This window comes from Elephas maximus, chromosome 6 (assembly GCF_024166365.1).
Source record: "Elephas maximus indicus isolate mEleMax1 chromosome 6, mEleMax1 primary haplotype, whole genome shotgun sequence".
NCBI lineage: Eukaryota > Metazoa > Chordata > Mammalia > Proboscidea > Elephantidae > Elephas > Elephas maximus.
This window is the reverse complement of record NC_064824.1, coordinates 12501048-12515955: the sequence shown is the minus strand read 5'-3', so window position 1 is coordinate 12515955 and position 14908 is coordinate 12501048.

Below are 14908 nucleotides of genomic sequence, written 5' to 3'. Positions count from 1 at the left end.
TTTCTCTGGTCTTTGTCAGTCACTGGAGAATGACACATGATTGACTACCAGTCTTCTGCCCAATTATGGAAATATACTTACTCCCCATTTCTATCCATGCTCACCACAGAGGAAAATAGTCTGACATTGAGTATCTGCATCAAGATATATTTATGTCAAACTCAGTCATTAGCAACTGTCTCTCTCTTCCTCTTCTCACACTTGCTTTGGTGTCCCAACATGCATTTCTTTCTTTTGGGTTTGACTAATTCTGTCTTCTCTCTCTCAACCCAAGTAAGCATCACTGCCAATCACCTAGTTCATAAATTAAACACCAAATCCTTTGCTGAATCATAATGACCCTATAGGACAGAGTAGAACTGCCTATCTTTATCGAAGCAGACTGCCACATCTTTCTCCTGTGGAGTGACTGGTGGTTTTGAACTGATGACCTTTTGGTTAACAACCTACCACTTAACCACTGCACCATCCAACTCATACAGGGGCTCTTTTTTGGCTTCTGCACTACCCTGCTCATAATCTCATTGTCTTAGTCTCAGTTCTCTAGAGAAGGAAAATCAGTAAAATGTACAACAGAGAGATTTATATCAAGGAAATGGCTCACACAGTTGTAGAGGCTGAAGCATCCCAAGTTGGTGAAACAGGATAGAGGCTTCTCCTGATTCACATAGCCACAGGGGCTGGGGAACCCAAGATCAGCTGGTAGAGACTGGGTCTCTTGCTCACAGGATGTGAAGATCAATGAACCCCAAGATTGGCAGGCAAGACCGCAGGTAGGCTGCTAGCTCAAGTCCCAAGAACCGGAGGTCAAACAAGCAGGGCCCAGCTGCAGGATCCAGAACAGGCAAAAGCCAGAATGTCTACTTATATTTCAACACAGGCCACCGCCAAAGGAAACTCCCTTTCAATTGATTGGCTACTCAGAGCAGATCCTATAATGGAAGTGATCACATATCATATCTCAACAGGGAATTGATCACAACATTATATGACTGCCAAAACACTGAGAAACACGGCCCAGCCAAGCTGACACACAATCTTAACCATCGCACCCATCAAAACACTTGTCAAACTGTTTTGGCAGGGATTATGTACTGTTCATCTACGCATTTTGCCCCTGGTGGCACAGTGGTTAAAGAGTTCAGCTGCTAACAAAAAAGTTGGCAGTTCAAATCCACCAGCCACTCCTTAGAAACCCTATGGGGCAGTTCTTCTTCCTATAGAGTCTCTATGAGGCAGAATTGACTTGAACGCAGCAGTTTTTTGTTGTTGTTGTTAGTTTTTGTTTTGGCCTAGAATCTAGTAGATTATCAGATTTAAGAATTAGTGTGTATGAAGTCACTTGTTTAAAGACCCGCCTCCTCCCCCAAAAGAATAAACAGATGCCAGACCCCAGCCCTGAAAAGTCAAAGTTTTTTGCAGTGAATGGGACCCAAATATCCAAGTGTCTACAATTTATGAAGCATTATATGAAGTATCATCTGTGGTCAGATAGGAAAAATTGTAGTACATACATCACAGTTACATGCTGAATAACTTATAGTGAGTGGCTGGGTCAAGTGTAAACTTCATCCAAACCTGTCTGTCATAAACACCAGTAGGATACTGACTTGGACATAGGTGCATGTCTGCCAGATAGTAGTGTAATGGCAAGATTTGTGCTGGTAAAACACATAGCTAACCTAGATCAAAATTGAAACCACTTCCTTGTCTTGGTGACCTAATCTATAGAATTTACTGTAAGAGTGAACAACACAGGTAGAGCAAGTAATCTAAGCATAGGGGAAAAAAATCAGTTTATTTTACATGAAAATCTAAGAATTCGTTCTACATTCATGGACATATTAGGTGATATTTTTCTTCCAACTAGCCCAGTTAAATGTCAGAAAACATTTGACACTTACATATAATTTTTTTCTCATGTTTGATTCGAAAGACTTTGGAATTAGAAATGTCTTTATCATGGCGCAACAGGCATTACTATGGTGAATGGGTCTGCAGATGTTGAAAAAACATTTAGGCCCAAGTTTCATACCTGGAAAGAACAAGACATGTGAAGTATAGTCCTGTGGTTCCATATGACACTCAATGAAACCAGTATTCGGTAGCAAAGGTGGGCATGCCAGAGCACAGTTGTCGAAGTTGTAAGAAAATAAAATCATTTTATAATTATCAATCACACATTGGGACTCCTCAGTCAAAAGAGTTACGCATTTCTGTTTCACCACAGACTCTGAATATAAAGGCTGTGTGTTATTTATCTTCATAATTTTAGTATCCAACATGGCTTCTGTCACACAGCACAAACACAATGCTTGTGGAACTGATGGTAATAGGCATTATTTCTCAAAATAACCAGCTCCATCCAGAAAAAAGCCCTTTTTCAATGACTTCATTTATAAAGACTGTCAACCTACATAAGTTATTCTTGTTAACTGTGAGTTGGACATGAAGAAGAGGGATAAAACATGATACAAAAAAAGGGGAAGTCAGTAGAAAAAGGAGAAAGAAAGAGTAGGAAGAGATCAATAGAAGTTGAGAGAAGCAGATAGAGTAGGAGTGAGAGAGGAATAGGAAGAGAGGAAAGGATAGATAGGGAGAGAGAAATTAATGGTAGAAGACGGAAGATGTCAAAGGATAAAAGGAGGAAGTGGGTCACTAATGCAGAGAGGAAAAGGGTCAATTTCAGGAATCAAAAGCTCTCCTGGAAAAAGAACTTGAACAGACATTTCTCCAAATAAGATATTGCATTGTGATGGATTGCTTTCAAGTGACCTTTCTCATCATGGTCTTATAACTCCCACTGAATGTTTGGGTGGGACAATACTAATTAGGTATATGGAACTCTAAAGGGGGGATTGGTCAGTTTTGCCATCCCACTAGATTTAAAATGAGTCATCCTGGAGGCGAGAGGGGGAGGATCTCACCACCACCAAGATAGTAGGGCCAAGAGCAGAGTGTATCCTTTGGACATGGGATCCCTGTGCTGAGAATCTCCTGGAACCAGGACACAGAGAGAGAGAGAGAGAGAAGGCTGTAACATCGAAGACGGTGAGAAGCAGTGGCAGAAAAACAGCAGCAGTAGTGACCATGAGGAGAGACTGACAGGGGACTGCTCACTGGGCTTCCCAGCCTACGGAGTGAGAAAGCTAAGTGCTTTATGGCAGGAGACTTACTGGTAGAGTAGGGTCCCTCTGGGCACTTGGTGGAGCTAGGTTTGTAACACTTGCCTGAGTAAGGCAAAGGCCAGGGACCAGAGAGAGACACTCCATCTGAGAAGAGGCTGTCCTGATGGAAGAGCTCATCCTGAGCATTCCTGAGTGTGAACTGTAACCAGTTACTTCCCTAACAAACCTCATAATCACGAGTATTGTCTGTGAGTTCTGTGTGGCCATTGCAATGAAGTATCGAGCCCAGCAGAGAAATAAAGAATGCCGGGGAGGGACAGTTGGTGTCAGAATTGGTAAAGATGGCAGAGAGAGGAGGCATGTCTGACCCCACCTCATAGGAATCAGCCTTGGGCTATTGATCTTGATGCTCCTTCCCCCTTGTGAAGTGAAATGAGGTCAGATGCTGCCCCCATGCCATTCTTACAGATATTCAAATGGCCAAAGCAAAGGAAATGATGTTTGGCATCATCAGTCAATTAGGGAAATGCAAATCAAACCACAACAGGATACCACTTCACCCCCACAAAGATGGCTCACTGAAAGGTTGGAGGTTCAAGTCCACCAAGTGGCATCTTGGAAGAAAGACCTGGTGATCTACTTCTGAAGAAATACCCGTGAAAATCCTATGGAGCACAGTTCTGTTGTGACACGCATGGGATCACCATGAGTTGGAATCAACTTGACGGCAAGTGGTATGTAAGACGGCTTTTATCAGAAAAACAGAAAATAAGAAGTGCTGGCAAAGATGTGGAGAAATTCGAAACCAAATGCATTGCTGATAGAATGCAAAATGTTCAACAACTCTGCCGAACAGCTTGACGACTCCTCAAAAAGCTAAACACAGAATAATCACATGACCCAACAACTCCAAAAAATTGAAAGCAGGGACACAAACAGATACTTGTACATCAATGGTCATTGCAGGATTAATCACAATATTCAAAGAGTGAAAGTAACCCAAGTGCTCACCAACAAATGAATGGATGCAGAAAATACGATACATCCATATGAAAAAAACCCACTGCCGCCAAGCACAGCGGACTATTATTCAGCTTCACAGAGGAATGCAGCTCTGACCCATGCTACAACATGGGTGAACCTTTAAACACATTATGCTAAGTGAAAGAAGCCAGACACAAAAGGACAAATACCGCATGACTCCACTCCTGTGAAGTATCTAGAATAGTTAAATTTATAGAGATAGAAGTAGATAAGAAGTTACCAGGGACTGAGGAGAGGGAGAAATGGCAGTTAATGATTTAACAGCACAGAGTTTCTGTTTGGAGTGATGGAAAAGTTTTGGAAATGCATGGTTGTACAACATTCATGTAAATGAATGTAAATTAATGCCACTGAGCCATATTCTTAATAATGGTTAAAACTGTAAATTTTATGTTATATATGTTTTATCACAATTAAAAAAATAAATAAGAACCTTCTCTGGATTCTACTAAGCACACAGGGACAGCCTTGTTGACTCTGGGTCATAGAATCTCAGATTTAGAAGGAACCTTAGAAATTATCCCATCAAACCTTTCTCCCTTTTGGTACATTAAAGATGGGGAAATGGAGACCAAAAGCAAGGGAGTGACTTAGCTCAAGTCCCAGGAAGGTGGAGACAGGTATAGCTATGACTGCCTATGTCTCCCAACCCCACCCTGTTTCTCATACTGGCTGGACAGAAGAAACAAAGTAGAAAGAGAAGTGAAAACTTTCTGGTATTTGGGATGCTTTCCTTAGAAGTAAACCAGCAGAGTGCCTAAAAGAGCATTATTTTCCTTTTGTAGGTTGAAGCAGGTCACTAGTTCAGATCTGCACCCTCGTGTCTCCATCAGTCTCCCAATGGGGAATTATCCCCATTCCTTGGGGTCTGGCTGTGAGAGCTACTGAGGGCTGGTCACAACATCGTGCATGGCCAGTGCACCGAACTTTGACCTTTGTGGAGTTATATTTGAACTGGAATGCCAAATAATAAGAGGCAATGAAGGATAGATAAATCAATACCTGATGAGCTGCACTCTGTTTTAACTTAAAAAAAAAAATTATCTTTTATTACAAACAACAGTCAGGATGTTAATTTATCACATGGTTTATCCTTTATTTTGTTTCCAACTCCATCAAATGGCATCTTAAGATGGGTCAGATTAGAGCAATAGAGATTTGAAACTGAATTATAAAAAATATACTCCAAAAATTGCCACAAAGAAGAAGAAAAGGTAAAAAAAAATTAAAAAATTAAGCTTCACATCTGGTCTTACGCTCAATCAATATTAACAAGGGCACACAATGTGCCAGGAACTCTGCTAGAAGCTGAGAACAAATCCTGGTTTTGCTCATTGCCAGCTGTATAAATAGTGTAAGCTTCAAAAAATTGGATCTGTAAAACAGAGATAATATTTCTATTATTGAGTAATTGTGGGAATTAAATATGCTAATTTCTGTAAAGTCCTTGGAATAATGCCTGACACATTAGTAAGTGTTCAGTAAATATCAACTATTAATATTTTGATGAATTTTCTCTAAGGTATTTGTTTTATGTTCTTGTCATCTGGCTTTGTTTCAATGGGTCTGATTCCAATGATCATGAGTCTTCACCCACCTGCACAAGCTGAACAGAGCCCAGGTCCTGAGTTAAATGAAAAAGTCTGGTTCCATGACCATATGCTTTATTGAGAACAATGTGTATTATTGACTCCACATAAGTTTGGGGTGTCTCATGGACTTGGAAATTTTCATATAGAAGGTAACAGTTAACACAAACTTCAACATTACAACAGAAATAAGATAATTTAGTGCTTAAATAGTGAAGGGAGATGGGGGTGACATAGCTTGTGGTGTGTCAGGGCAGATTCTCTGTTTAGAAGAAGGTGGAGACTCTGCACGCTGTCTCATATTTCCATAGCTCTCAGTGATGACAGATTGGGGAAAGCAGAAACTTGGCTTTAATCTCAATCAGTGGCATGCTGGTCAATGCTTAGGAACTGGTTCTCTGAAACAACAAAATACCAATTTTTTTTCTGATAATTCTATCATTTTATGATTTTCATGGTGTAAATAATCCCACCAAGGCCAATTCTGAGCTATCAGTGTGAAGTCACACAATGTGTATTTTGGAAAAGAAGCCGCAGAGAGTTCTGGAGAGGTGGTCGGAGCCAGCTCTAGCGCGTCGCTCTGTCAACTTCTCACTGACTCTCTGAACTTGGATAATTTGTTTCTAATCCTGTTTCCTTACCTGTAAAGTGGAGACTTTGAATCCTGCCTGTAGTATTGATGAAAAGGTTAAATGAGATAATACATGAAAGCTCTCAACCTAGGATTTGCATAAGATAAAAACTAAGACAAAACCTGTTGCCATCAAGTCAATTCCGACTCAGTGACCCTATAGGACAGAGTAGAACTGCCCCATAGAGTTTCCAAGGAGTGCCTGGTGGATTCAAACTGCCGACCTTTTGGTTAACAGCCATGACATTTAACTACTACGCCACCAGGGTTTCCTTGCATAAAATAGAGGTTCAAAAGTACTAGTTTCTCCCTTTTCTCCTTTAGTTGAAATCTGGATATCAGGAGTACTCTGGAAACCCAGACATGAAAACAGTAGTATGAAGGCAGGGCAATACCAGAAAAGTGTTACAGACCTCTAAAGATTCGCAATTAGTTAACTTATTTGCATAGATAACTCCAAATTAGACCTGAACATAAGTACAAAGGCATAGGCCATTTTGTTTTATGTGTCTTCACATGTGATGTTCTTTCTACTAAGGTGAAGGAATATTCTTTTGGGGTAAAAATTATATTCCTCTTTAAAGGCTTGCATGTATTAAGTCCATAACCCATTACTTTGAGGAACTGATTAATTGACTTGAAAAACAAAAAACATAATGTACAGTTAAAAAAAAAAGATTTAATTTCTGGTCTTGTTCATTTTGCATCTAAATTTTAAATCAGACTGTCCACCCAGACATGAGTAATAGTGAGCTGTCCTCATTCCAGGCTGCACGTGCCAGTACACTGGGACCCTTGCTTTCCCCCAAACTTGCTTTGCCCCTGCTCCATTGTCATTCATTACATGCTTTCTCTTACTTAGTAGCAGAATCTCCCATTTCTGGTCCTGAATTGCTCTTTGAAATTCATACCTAAAAACAGCCTCTCTAGATTTAATCTGTGTGTTATTTACTAAGGACTTGGCTTGATATGGATTTATTTTCTATTTCTTTTTGTCTAGCCAATTTTTTTTTTTTTTAGCCAATTTGAAAACAATGCTTAGAGTTACACATACTAATAAGGAGCTAGAATAATAACCATCATATATTTTTATACATATGCTAAGCATAGAATATTTATTAATCTTCTGAGATAGATACTATTAAATTAATTAAGGTTCTGAAATATTAACCTCAAGTCACATAGATATGTTTAGCCCATTCTGTAATATTCAGCCTATCCTTACCTTTTCCTACTTACCCTCCTTCAAGTCTTGAAATGTGACACTGAATAACTTTCTGAATGTCTACTAAGTATCAGTCACTAGGTCATACACTAAAAAAACAAAACCCAAACCCTTTTCCATCAAGTGGATTCCTATGGTAGATAAAATAGAAAATACCAGTCTTCATTCTACCTGATCTTTGGTCAACCTTCTGTACACTTCACATCTGCCTCGTTGTTAAGATATTCAATTCTTTTGTCTTCCATAACCTAACTCTTCCCTCTAGCATTCCTCTCCGCTATTCTTGCTTCTCTTTCACCTTCCTATCTCTGGCATTAAATGTTAGAGTTGCTATCCTAAGCCCTCTTGTCTTATTCTGTGTTCTTCCCTTAGGTGATATCACAACACATCCGCAACTTCGATTACCACCTTATGATACCCAAACTTATGAAGTCCCTGGCTGGTGCAAAAGTTTAAGTGCTTCGTCACTAGCTGAAAGGTTGGCAGTTTGAATCCACCTCAGGAAGCAGGCTTGGTGATCTGGTTCCGAAAGGTCACAACTTTGAAAATCCTACGGAGCAGTTCTACTCTAAACACAAGGGATGATCATGAGTTGGAATTGACTCAATGGCAACTAACAACGATGACAACCCAAATTTATGTTATAGGCTAGATTTATCCTCTGAGCTCTAGATCTGTTTATACTACTGCAACTTGATATCAACTCCCGGATATTTCAAAGCCATACATGCGAAGCCAAATAATGATCTGTCCTATCAAAATATCTTCCAGAATTCTCTCTCCCCATCCATCTTACTGCAACCAAACTTGACATATCCCTCTCCATCACTGCCATATCTAACACATCATCAAGTACTGTCAATTTTTAGCTATTAAATGTTTACTGAATCATCCACTTTTCTCCATTTCCACCAAATCGATCTAAGCTAACATCCTTTCCCATCTAGACTATTATAGTGACCTCCTAACTAGTATTCCTGACTTGCTTTTATATTTTCCTATTCATACTCCTTGTTGCCACTAACCTATTGATCTAATTGTTGTTGTCAGGTTCTGGCTCATAGAGACCCTATGCACGATAGAACTGAAACACTGCCTGGTGCTGCACCATCCTCACAATTGAACCCATTATTGCAGCCACTGTGTCAATCCATCTCACTGAAGGTCTTACTCTTTTTCACTGACCCTCTACTTTACCAAACATGATGCCCTTCTCCAGGGTCTGATTCCTCCTGATAACATGTCCAAAGTATGTGAGTCATAGCCTTGCTGTCCTTGCTTCTAAGGAGCATTCTGGTTGTACTTACCTATCTAATTACCTATTAATTAAAATATAACATTTACTCGTGTTGTACAAAGCAGAAAAAAGAGCTAGGCTAATTACCTGGGAAACCAGTTCACCTAAAAGGCATTTGCTTCTGTAAACCTGTAAAAGTTTTGAAAAAAATAAAGTCTGTCATCACTTTAAATATTTCATGCCACTCTTTTTGCTTTTGTGGTTTCTAAACAGAAATCTACAGACTTCTTATCCTTGATCTTCTGTACTTAAGGTTTTTTTTTTCTGGCTTCTTTTAAGATTTCCATTTCTTTGACTTTCTGCAGGTTAAATATGATAGGCCTGGATGTAGTTTTTTTGTTTGTTTATTGAAGTTATGCTGCTTTGTATTCTTTGATTTTCTCCACTGGTGGTTTGGTGTCTGACAATAATTTTGAAAAAGATTCAGCCATTATTACTTAAAATATTTCTTCTGTCCCTTTCTCTTTTTCTTCTGAGATTCCTATTATGCATAAGTTGCACCTTTTGTAATTGTCCCACAGTTCTTGGACAGCCTGTTCTCTTCCTTCCTTCCTTCCTTCCTTCCTTCCTTCCTTCCTTCCTTCCTTCCTTCCTTCCTTCCTTCCTTCCTTCCTTCCTTCCTTCCTTCCTTCCTTCCTTCCTTCCTTCCTTCCTTCCTTCCTTCCTTCCTTCCTTCCTTCCTTCCTTCCTTCCTTCCTTTCTCTCTCTCTCTCTTTCTTTCTTTCTTCTTTCTCTCTCTCTCTCTCCCTCCCTCTCTCCCTCCCTCCTTCCCTCCCTCCTTCCTTCCTTCCTTTTTCTTTCAGTCTTCTTTCTCTTTCTGTGTTACAGTTTGGGGAGCATCCATTGGCATATATTCAAGCTCACAGATTCTTTCCTTGGTTGTACTCAGTCTGTCGGTGATTCCATCAAAGGATTGTTCTTTTTCTGTTGCAATGTTCTTGATTTCCAGCATTTCCTTTTGATTCTTTCTTAGAGTTTTACTGTCTCTTTTTACACTACCCATGTGTTCTTGCATGATGCCCACTTTTTTTCCTTAGATCTCTTAGCATATTAATCATACCTATTTTCAATTCCTGGTTTGATAGTTTAAAAACCTCTGCCATATCTCAGTCTGATTTGGATGCTAGTCCTGTCTTTTCAGATTGAAATTAATGCCTTTAGCATGTCTTTTAATTTTTTGGTGAAAGAAAGGCATGATACATTGGGTAAAAAGAACTGAGGTATAGAGGCCTTTGGTGTGAGGTTTTATTTTTATCTGGCTAGGAGTTGTTCATGAGTAGTGCAAGTGGCTGATGCACTCAGCTATTAACTGAAAGTTTGGAGGTTAACAGCCCCTCCAGCTACACCCCAGAAGAAAGACATGGTGAACTACTTCTGAAAAATTAGCCATTGAAAATACTACAGATAAGTCAAGCACATAATGACAAATATTATATGATACCTCTTTTATAAGAACCCAAGAAAAGACATATATAAAGAGACAGTGCTCACTGGTGGTTACCAGGGGAGAAGGGGAGGGAAGGGGAAGTGCACTATAGATTTATGAATACGTGTTATGTTTGGTGATGGGAAAAATGACACTGAATGTGGGCATAGTGAGCACAGCATGATAAAATTAAATGATGCTACTGAGAAACACTCATTAGAAAAGGATGCCTGTACCAAATAATTTGACATGTAAGAGGGCAAAATGCCAACAAAGAACAAAATAGGAGTCTAGGATCATATAAATAGGCATAAGTGTTTAAGGGTAGATACAGGTGTACACATATATAGAAATATTTAAATGTACATGTAAATACAAATATGTATAGGCAGGCACAACATTCATTGAAGACATAACTACTGATACTCCTCGGACATAACCAAACACCTTTCAAAATTGGGTTTCTAGTTTGAAAGTTTAGGACCATATTTTCATGGGATAACTCAGTTGTCAAATGGCATAATATAGCTCACAAAGTTCATGTTCTGCATCCTAGCGAAATGAGTAGCATCTGGGGTCTTAAAAGCTTGCAAGTGGCCATCTAAGATATAGCTATTGGTCTCTACTTGTCAGGATCGAAAGAATAAGAAAGTAACCAAAATCAGAGAAAAGAAACAAATCAACAAAGCTGGTAGCCTACGGATCCATGACCTCAACAATCTGAGACCAGAAGAACTAGATGATGCTCAGCTGTTACCACTGACCAACCTGACAGGGGACACAATGATCTTGGTTAGAATGGGAGAAAAATGCAGAACAAAACTCAAATTCTTAAAAAAGACCAGACTAACTGGACCACCTGAGACCAGAGTACTCCCTGAGACTATCACCTGAGACACTCTTTAAACTTTGAATCAAAACTATCCCTTGAGATCAACTTTAAACAGAAAAGCAGAGTGACACATAAAATAAATATCATCTGTTAGATCAGTGTGCTACTAAGAAACCATTTGTATGAGACCACAAGATCAACATTTAATCCAAAGCAAAGATAAGAAGATAAAGGGGTAGGGAAACTGGAGTACTGAAAATGGGACAACCGGAACATAATTAAGAGAATGTTAACATATGAGAAAAATGTAACTAATGTCGCTGATCAATTTGTGCGGAAATTGTCAAAGGAGAACCTAACTTGGTGTGTAAACTTTCACCAAAAACACAATAAAATATTATTTAAAAAAAATCCAAAATGATGCACGGTTCTACTCTGCGACACATGCAATTGCCATGAGTTGGAATTGACAGAACTTCTAAAAAAATTTTTTAGCCATTTTGATGTATTATTCTAATAAAGTATTTTTAAACTAACAATATTTTTATTGTGAAAACTTTATTTTTATTATGTTTTAATAATATTTATTTTTGGTGAAATTATACCGGACAAAAATATGAACCCATTTAACAATTTCTACACATACAGGTTAGCGACATCAGTTACATTCTTCACTTCACATCAACAATCTCACTCTGTTTAAATTGTTTCATCACCTTCAACTTAGACTCACTGCTCCCTTAGCCTTCTTATATACTATATATTCACTGTTGTCAATTTGATCTCATATATATCATCTTTTAAGAGAGCGCAATACTCAAGGCATCTCTTCCTTACTAACTGAGCTAAATTTTTTAAAGAATATCTCAGGGCAAGAATTTCCTGGGTTCCTCCAGACTCAGTGAGCCCAGTAAGTCTGGAATCTTTAAGAATCTGAAGTTCCGTTCTACATATTTCTCCCTTTTATCAAGATTCATGTATTGCGGCCATGATCAAAAAAATTGTTAATAGGAGCTGAGCATCATCCAATGACAGAGGCAGTTGTTCCAGGATGCAACAAGCAACTTTTTTTTTTTTTTTTTTTAGCTAGGAGTTACTCTATATTTACTATTAGCTATAGGTGTAAAAAAAAAAATTTTTTTTTTTTTTTTATAGATGTAGTGTCGCTATGAGTCGGAATTGACTCGATGGCAGTGGGTTTGGTTTTTTTTCCGTTATAGGTGTAGGTGTCAGAAAATAAAATTCTCTCTTCATTTGTACCTCCCCTCTTGTCTTTAGGTTTTCCTGGATACTGTCGATGTGATGGTAAGAAGTTGGGTGGTAAGGATTTCCTCTATAAGTCTATGATTAACACTCAGTCAATTCAGACTGTGTTCCTGGGCTGTGACCTTTGCAAGTGCTTCTCAGTTTTTGTTTGTCTGCTTCACTTCTTAGGTAAGACATGAAGGCTGGAGTGGGCAGGATTTGTAAATTTCCCTTCTCCTGTCAGGTTGTTGTTGTCAGGTGCCATCAAGTCAGTTCTGACTCACAGTGACCCTATGTACAACAGAAGGAAACACTGCCCAGTCCTGCACCATCCTCACAATCCTTTCTATGTTTGAGCCCGTTGTCGCAGCCACTGTGTCAATCCATCTCATTGAGGGTCATCCTCTTTTTTGCTGCTCCTTTACTTTACCAAGCATGATGTTCTTCTCCAGGGACTGGCCCCTTCTGATAACATGTCCAAAGTATGTGAGATGAAGTCTCACCATCCTTCCTTCTAAGGAACAGTCTCACTGTACTTCTTCCAGGACAGATTTGTTCATTCTTCTGGCAGCCCATGGTATATTCAATATTCTTTGCCAACGCCATAATTCAAAGGCAAAGAATGCATGTACATGAGGTGATTGAAAATACCATGGCTTGGGTTAGGCACAACTTAATTGTCAAGGTGACAATTAAGGTGACATCTTTGCTTTTTAATGCTTTAAAGAGGTCTTCTGCAGCTGACTTGCCCAATGCAATACATCATTTGACTTCTTGGCTGCTGCTTCCATGGGCATTTATTGTGAATCCAAGTAAAATAAAATCCTTGACAACTTCAATATTTTCTCCATTTATAATGATGCTGCGTATTGGTTCAGTTGTGATGATTTTTGCTTTCTTTGTGCTAACACCATTGAAGGCTGTAGTTTTGGATCATCAGTAATTTTCTTTTGAGGGTAATCTGTTGTTAATGAGAATTGAGAACTCTGAGAATATTTCAAAATGTTTACCTCTCCCTTCCCTCTGCCAGAAGTATGAAGGGATTTTTCAAGTATCTTCATAGTGAGATCTGATGGGGCTCCTGGAAAGAAACTCAGGAAAGTATGGACTCTACACCAAGGCAGTGCCTACAGGAGTTTTTATCTCTGGTGCTAGAGCTACTTCATGCACCATGATTAAGCATTATCTTGATGATTAAAAACAAGGGACATTACTTGAAAGGTATTAGTCAAGTAGGTTAAAAAAAACAAAAACTCTTCGTTGTCAAGTCGATTTTGACTTATAGCGACTTATAGGACAGAGTAGAACTGCCCCATACAGTTTCCAAGGAGAGCTGGTGGATTTGAACTGCTAAACTTTTGGTTAGCGCCAGATGCTTAATCACAGTGCCACCAGGGCTCCATCAAGTAGATTAATGGCAACAATAAGAATGTACTGGAAAAAGTAAGAACAGAGTCAGGAATACCAGTTAGAAGGTTCTTATAATAGTTCTGATGAGAAACGATGTCATCTTAGATGACGTTGGTGGAAATGGAGAAAAGTGGATGGATTTGGTACATATTTAGGAACTAAAATTGACAGGGTATGATAACGTGTTGGGCATGAGAGTATGGAAAAGGATGTGTCAACTTAGGTTTCAGGTTCGTAGAGAGAATACTGAAAGATGACCATATTTGGATGAAACGGGCCATTAGTTTGCTTTTGCAGATGTGGCTTTGAAATATGCAAGAGGTGATATCGAATTGCAGTTTTATAATCTGTTCTACTACCCCACAAAGGTGCTAAAAACTCTAAGTGTTACCACTCTTTCCAAGTTCATGTCATACCAAACCCTTTCCAATGACCCTGTCAGTCAGCTTGGCCTCAGGGTCTTTTTTAATTTCTATGTAGAGGTTCTTAACTGGAGATGTTATGGTTCCCTGAAGGTGTTTCAAAATGTAGGGGAGAATTTAATTGCCATAATAAGAGGTAAGACCCAGATTTTCTTGCCTTTACTGGACAAAGGCCAGGAATGCAAAATGGCCTGCCGTGTAGGCAAAATTCTGCCCATAGCACCTCTGTCAATAAACATATTTGGAGTGCATGAGCCATCCCCCCATTGGCCTTCACAATTGCTACTCCCTCTTCCTTGAACGGAAACTCTGGTGGCGTAGTGGTTAAGTGCTACAGATGCTAACCAAAACGTAAGCAGTTCAAATCCACCAGGCACTCCTTGGAAACTCTATGGGGCAGTTCTACTCTGTCCTATAGGGTTGCTATAAGTCAGAACCGACTCACTGGCAGTGGGTTTGGTTTTTGGTGGTTCTTCCTTGAACAGTATTCCCTCCCCTCCTCTCTTTAGACTTTTGGTGAGTTGTTACTTTACAAGGAAGGCTTGACCTTCCCAATGCATCTTAGTATCATGTGCCATTGCTTCAGAGCTCTTCTCACAGCTTTACAGTCAGGCATTTATTCATGTGATCATTTGGTCAACGTCTATTTTCTCCAGAAG